The sequence below is a fragment of the Stegostoma tigrinum genome, chromosome 24 (genome assembly GCF_030684315.1).
Source record: "Stegostoma tigrinum isolate sSteTig4 chromosome 24, sSteTig4.hap1, whole genome shotgun sequence".
Classification (NCBI taxonomy): domain Eukaryota; kingdom Metazoa; phylum Chordata; class Chondrichthyes; order Orectolobiformes; family Stegostomatidae; genus Stegostoma; species Stegostoma tigrinum.
In genome coordinates this window covers 12,353,147-12,360,771 of record NC_081377.1, presented here as the reverse complement: position 1 = coordinate 12,360,771, position 7,625 = coordinate 12,353,147, and positions in this window count along the sequence as shown.

Here is a 7,625-nt window from a genome sequence, read left to right as displayed (position 1 = left end):
CTTATATCTCTCCGCTCGTGATGTCATGAAATTGTTTTGTTGCCAGGAAACAACTTAAATACATGCAGATGAGGAGCACTCCCTCCCCCAACCACCCCAGAATTTGTACTTCCTGATTCTCACCAGAGCAAATAGTTGAAAGCGATTAGGAAATCTGCCCGGCTGATTCGGATCTGCTTGACTATCAGCACATAATGTGCTGAGTCCTACTTATGAAGTTTAAAGTAATACATTGCAGACGATGGGAATCTGCAGTAAGAACAGAAACATTCAATAAGCCTAGCGGTCGGTATTAGTGCAGACAGAAATAGATGGTTTGAGTTAAATGTGTTTTTTTATTCATTCGGGAGATATGGGCATATTTGGCAACACCATCATTTATTGCCCATTCCTAATTGCTCTTGCCTAAGCATTGCACACGACAGATGTCAATCACATTGCTGTAGGTCTGGAGTCACATATTAGGCCGTGCAATGTAAAAATGGCAGATTCCAGTCGCTAAAAGACATTAGTGAACCTAATGGGTTTTAACAAAAATCAATGATCGTCACTGGTCCCCATCACTGACACTGTATACATATTTCCAATATATGAATTGAATTTAAATTCCACCAGCTGTCATGGTGCATTTTGAATCCATATCCACAGAACCATAACCTGAGTCTCTGGATGATCAGAGATAACAAGGTGTAGAGCTGGCTGAACACAGCAAGCCAAGCAGCATCAGAGGAGCGGGAAGGCTGACGCTTTGCACCTAGACCCTTGGCCTGCTGTGTTCATGCGGCTCTACACCTCGTTATCGCAGAATCTCCAGCATCTGCAGTTCCTACTCTGGATGATCAGTCCAGTAACAGTATCGTGCCATTGTCATTGCCACGCCACCATTTCCCTCAATTTTGAAGCAATTCTCAGTTCTGAGAAAGAGTCATATTTGACTCAACCCGTTAAATCATCATTGATGCTACCAGACCTGCTGAGTACTTCTCTAGCTTTCTGATTTTTCACAAATCATATAAGGCAATTGAATTTCCTCTCCGGCTTCTAACGCTACTGGCTCTATCAATACCTGGGATTTGTGGTTTATGTCGTAATTGGATACTGCTAGATGTGAGCAATTGGCAAAGGATTCAAACAGGTGGTACATCATATGTATACTTCAAAAAGAATCATTCAACTTTAAGTTTCAGAATGTGATTTTTTCTCAACAAGGACTGCGGTAGAAAGATAGACAGCAAATGTACACTTGGTGACAGTTTGCCAAAGTCCTCTGAAGCCTGTGTAATATTGCATCTGTAAAAGTGTCAGGGAAACCTTATGCAGGAGACTTGTATAAATGAGGGTCTGGTTATCACCCATCTCAGTAAACGTCACCTCCTGCAAATCTATCTGTTTTACCTCTCAGAAATATTGAATAGAACAGAATTAGAATAGAATGGAAATTTATTGTCATATGTACTTTTACACGAACAGTGAAATGAAAATTTATATATAAATATAAATATATAAAAGGTTAAAAACTAATTGTAAAACTAGAGTATGCATGTTACTGGCTGTCTATCTCAATGTTGGATAAGACTTGTGTGTGGGCTACAGCTTTGAGAATGTCATTTTAAAAACCCCTGAACTGAAAAAGTGAAAGTCAATTCCTAACTCTGAATGCTGATTTTGTGGGTAAATGTTAGGGCCTAGGGAGATGAACTGGGCTTCAGGTGAGCCTGAAACTCTAAGGTTTCAAGCATGCCCTCCCTAGCATAGTCCTGGCAAACATCCAAACTTTTGAAAACAAGATGGATAAACTTAAAAGCTAGACTCACCTTGCAAAGAGAATTGAGGGACTGCTGCACCTCACTGTGCCTTACAACCTGAGGGTTTCTCAATTCACCGTACAGATTGCTCAGGTCGTCAGGCAAAGCAAGGACCAGTCCTCCTAATCCATACCTCCTGGCACTCCAACACGGCAACCCTGACAAATCATGGCTCCTAGGACCTAGAGTATTCAACAGTATGCTGTCTACACCACCGTGTGAGTTCACTTCCGCTATCCTGACAGTGATCTACATCAAACCCCATGAGGAAGTGACGTGTGCACTTGATGAAGTGTACTACAAGCAGTCTTGAGATGGAATACCAGCAAGCCTTTTTCATCATAGCTAGTGAAGGCAACCAGGCCAACCTCAAGATACCAAAATACCACCAACATGTCTCTTGCCCCACCAGAGGTCTGAATATCCTTGACCATTGCTACGCAATCATCAAAGATGCCTACAGCTCCATCACCCATCAGCATTTTGGAAAAGCAGATCATAATGCTATGCTCCTTGTCCCAGCTTACAAGCAGAAGTTGAAGCGTAAGGATCCAGTACAGAAAGTGGCACAGTGTTGGTCTGAAGCAATGGAAGGGCTTCTACGGGACTGCTTAGAGTTGGTGGTCTGGTGCATATTCAAGAATTCTATTCAAGAAAGTACAGAGAGTTGTAAACATAGCCCAGTCCATCATCCAAACCAGCCTCCCATCCCACCAACCTCCGCATACAACGCATCATCCTCCGACACTTTCACCATCTACAATCCAACCCCACTACCCAAGCCATTTTTCCATCCCCACCCTTGTCTGCCTTCCGGAGAGACCACTCTCTCTGTGACTCCCTTGTCTGCTCCACACTCCCCTCCAACCCCACCACACCCGGCACCTTCCCCTGCAACTGCAGGAAGTGCTACACTTGCCCCCACACCTCCTCCCTCACCCCATCCCAGGCCCCAAGATGACCTTCCATATTAAGCAGATGTTCACCTGCACGTCTGCCAATGTGGTATATTGTATCCATTGCACCCGGTGTGGCTTCCTCTACATTGGGGAAACCAAGCGGAGGCTTGGGGACCGCTTTGGAAAACACCTCCGCTCGGTTCGCAACAAACAACTGCACCTCCCAGTCGCAAACCATTTTAACTCCCCCTCCCATTCCTCAGATGACATGTCTATCATGGGCCTCCTGCCACAATGATGCCACCTGAAGGTTGCAAGAACAGCAACTCGTATTCCGCTTGGGAACCCTGCAGCCCAAAGGTATCACTGTGGACTTCACAAGCTTCAAAATCTCCCCTTCCCCCACTGCATCCCAAAACCAGCTCAGCCTGTCTCCGCTTCCCTAACCTGTTCTTCCTCTCACCCATCCCCTCCTCCCACCTCAAGCTGCGCCTCCATTTCCTACCTACCGCCTTATCCCACCTCCTTGACCTGTCCGTCTTCCCTGGACTGACCTATCCCCTCCCTACCTCCCCACCTATACTCTCCTCTCCACCTATCTTATTTTCTCTCCATCTTCGGTCCGCCTCCCCCTCTCTCCCTATTTATTCCAGAACCCTCTCCCCAGCCCCCTTTTCTGATGAAGGATCTAGGCCCAAAACGTCAGCTTTTGTGCTCCTGAGATGCTGCTGGGCCTGCTGTGTTCATCCAGCTCCACACTTTGTTATCTCCCATCCATTGACATCGTCTATACTTCCTGCTACTTTGGGAAACCAATATAGATAGTCAAAGACCTCCCTCACACCAGCTCTACTCCTTTCCACCCTCTTCTGCCAGACAGTAGAAATAAAAGTTTGCATACACATATGAACAGATTCAACAATAACATCTTCTCTCTTGTTATGACTTCTGAATGGATGTCTTAAATGTTAATATTGATCTCTCTCTGCACTTCTTGGCAGCTGTAACACTGCATCCTGTACTCTGATATATTAGCCTGATGCACTTGTGTAGTATGATGTGCCTGTAAAGCAATGTAAGATAACACGTTTCATTGTATCTCATTACACATAATGGTAATAAATCAAATCAAATCAAAATAAATCAAATCAAATGAAATCAAATTGTGAAGGACATAATGACAGAGCATTTTAAAATAATATAATCAAGCAGAGAAATTATGCTTGACAAATTTATTAGAAATCTTTGATATAACAGTCAAGATTGATAAAGGGAATCAATAGATATTTTTGGATTTCCAAAGGTGTTTGATAAGGCACTGCACATAAGTTACTTCATTCAATGAGAGCTTGTGGTGCTCAGTGTTTTATATTAATATCAATGATACGAAAAGTCTCCAGAGGAATATAGATAAAGAAAGTCACATGCAAAATCAAATCAAGAAAATCAAGAAAATGTCGAGTAATGCATGTCCTAGGAAGAACAGGGGATCTAAATTCTAATTAAATGAAGAAAGACTGCAGAAGGTTGCAGTATAGGGATTTGTGACTCTTTTTACAAAAATCTCAAAAAGCTAGCATGCAAGTTCTGCAGGTAATAGGGAAGACAAATGGAATGTTTGCCTTTATTTCGAATGATGGTAAGCTATCTGGTCTAGGATGACCTGTGTTTTTGTCTGTTGTCTTTTGAACAAAGGTGTTACATGGAAAGTTTTCCAATCCCTCTCCAGAATCTGAGCATTCATCTTAGATTACTACAAGTTGCATCCATTTTCTCTCTAGCTACCTCTTTTCATATCTTAAGATGGATTGCATCAGTTCAAGAAGACTTTTGATCTTTAGCCACATTATTTCCCAAAAATGTTTTCTGTGGTATTAGTTATTGTGTTTATTTCACCTCCTGTTTTCGCCCCTTGATTATTTAATATTTTAGAACATTATTAGTGTCTTCTATTGTGAAGATTAATGCAAAATATTTGTTCAGATTTTCTGCCATTTCCTGGTTTCTCATTATTATTTCCCCAGCGTCATTTGCAAAGTGGCCTATTTTCACTTTGGCTTCTCTCTCCTTTTTTTAACATATTTGCATAAGTTGTCTGAGTGGTTTGCTTTAAAGGTTACCTCAAAACTTACTGTCTTCCTCCTTATTATTCCTTTTACCTTCATTTGTTAGTCTTAAAACTTTCTCAATCTTGCATATGTTCAGATGAGGCCAAATTTGACAAGGGAGCCTCCGAAACGTCCGCCTTCTTCCTCAATTGAGAATTCCCCAGCTCTATTGTCGACAGGGTCCTTAACCAGGTCCGACCCATCTCCCACACTTCTGCCCTCACCCCCTCTCTTCCCGCCCACTACAGCGATAGGGTTCCCCTTATCCTACCATCCCACTGGCATCCACATCCAGAACGCCACTTACACCACCTCCAGCGAGATGCCTCCACCAGAAACATATTCCCATTCACTCCTTTGTCTGCTTTCCACAAGGACCGTTCCCTCTGGTACACCCTGGTCCACTATCAACACCTCCTCATTGCTCACGGCACTTTCCCCTAAAACTGCCTATTTACCTCCACCCTCCCCACAATCCAAGGATGCAAACATACCTTCCAGGTGAAGGAACACTTCGCCTGCACTTCCCACAATGTATTCCACAGCATTCGCTGCTCACGACGTGGTGTCCTCTACACTGGGGAAACGAAACATAGACTCAATGACCCCATTGCAGAACACATATGTTCTGCTCGCAAAAAAGACCCTGAGCTATTGCCTGCCACTTTAACACACCGCCCTGTTTCTTGGCCAACATCTCTGTCTCTGGCTTACTACAGTGTTCCAGTGAAGTTCAACGCAAGCTGGAGGAACAACACCTTATTTTCTGTTTGAGGACCCTACAGCCCTCTGGACTCAATGTCAAGTGCAATAATGTTAAGGCCTGAACTCTCCAATGTACTACTTCCCTACTCCACACACCAGGCCTTATTATGACACAGCTTGCCATTTCACACTACCTGTTGTTAGTCACTAACAGTCCCCATTAACAACTAATCACCCTCCCAGCCTGGTCATTATCAATTCCTTTGCCTATCCAACTGCTCTTCTTTTTCTTTGGGCTTTATCCTATCAATTACTCCCCACCCCATCTCCCTTCCTATTTTCTGCATATAAACCAACGTTTTCCCAACTACCGTCAGCTCTGAGGAAGGGTCACTGGACCCGAAACATTAACTCTGTTTTTCTCCTTCACAAGTGCTGCCAGACCTGCCGAGTTTTTGCACCAACTTCTGTTTTGGAGGGTCTAGACTATCATCTTGATATATTTTGAGAGAGTTTGATCTGGTCCATAACACCAACTATTGTTGGCTTATTCCCTTCCTGGAATCCTTCTTTCTTTCAGTAATATATCTTTACTTTGAGCAGTTAATGATTTTTATAAACATCTTTGCTGCTAAGCAAGTTTCCCAGTTCACTCCAGCTAGCTCTGCCTTCATTACGTTGTAATTACCCTTACTTAAGTTTAGCACATTTTTTTCTGACATGTTGCTGCCTGTAAAACTGAATGCTAATTTTTTTTGTAATTTGTCTGAAGGGCCCCGATGTGAAACATCAGTTTTCCTGTTCCTTTGATGCTGCCTGGCCTGCTGTGTTCATCCAGCTCCACACTTCGTTATCTCTGTTATGCTAAATTTTTGCCATTTTGTGGTTTCAGTTTTGTAGGGGAATTTTACTGAGGTAATTTATTAAACCTGTCTCATTATACATCACCACATCCAAAAATAGTCTGATTGGATCCACAACATATTTTTCTTGAAAACTTTAGACCATGGTTTGTTGCACAAGACTACCCCTGCCAATCTGACATAACAACGTGTGAAGCTGGATGAACACAGCAGGCCAAGAAGCTTCTCGGGAGCACAAAAGCTGATGTTTCGGGCCTAGACCCTTCATCAGAGAGATTCCCGAGAAGCTGCTTGGCCTGCTGTGTTCATCCAGCTTCACACTTTGTTATCTTGGATTCTCCAGCATCCGCAGTTCACATTATCCCTGACAATCTGACTTTCCCAAAACATATGAAGGTTAAAACCACCCATTATTAGTGTACAGAGATAGTAGGAACTGCCAATGCTGGAGAATCTGAGATAACACAGTGTGAAGCTGGATGAACAATTTTTTAAAATTGAATGCTAAATGTTTGAGTAATTTTTCTGAAGAAGGGTCTCGACCTGAAACATCAACTTTCCTGCTCCCCTGATGCTGCTTGGCCTGCTATGTTCATCCAGTTCACACCGTGTTATTACATAATTAGTCTACTGTGTTTTTCACATGCCTCGTTTTCTCCTGGTTTATATTGTGCCCGACAGTGTAGCTGCTGTTAGGAGATCTATCAACTACTTCTGCACAATGTCTTCTTCCTTCTGTTATTTCTTAGCTGCATTTACATCATCCGATTCAAAGATAATTTCTTGCTATCTTTACTTATTCCATCTTGTCCTAACAAAACTACCATACACCCTTTCCTTTCTCCATGCCTTTTCAAAAAGTCACGTACCTCTGAATATTTTGTTCTCAGCTTTGACCTCATTGTAACCATGTCTCTGTCCCTGATTGCAGACCAGATTTGAATTTCCTGGTTTGAGGGATGTGTCTGCCCTCTGGTGCAAAGTATCCCTTCACTGATGTGCTGCAGTGTCTACAAGTTTGGACTCCAGCTTCTTCACTCTGATCTAATGTTTTTTGAGCTGCAAACACTTAATCTGGATGCATTCACCCTGGTTCATCTTAGTCCACAACAACTCGCACATGTTCCAGCTACAACAAATCGAGCAATCTGTTATCACTATTGTATAGATATAACTTATTAATATATTTCTCTAGAGTCACTGGTGTTTATCTAAAATAATCACCAATATCAATCTTACACTTGA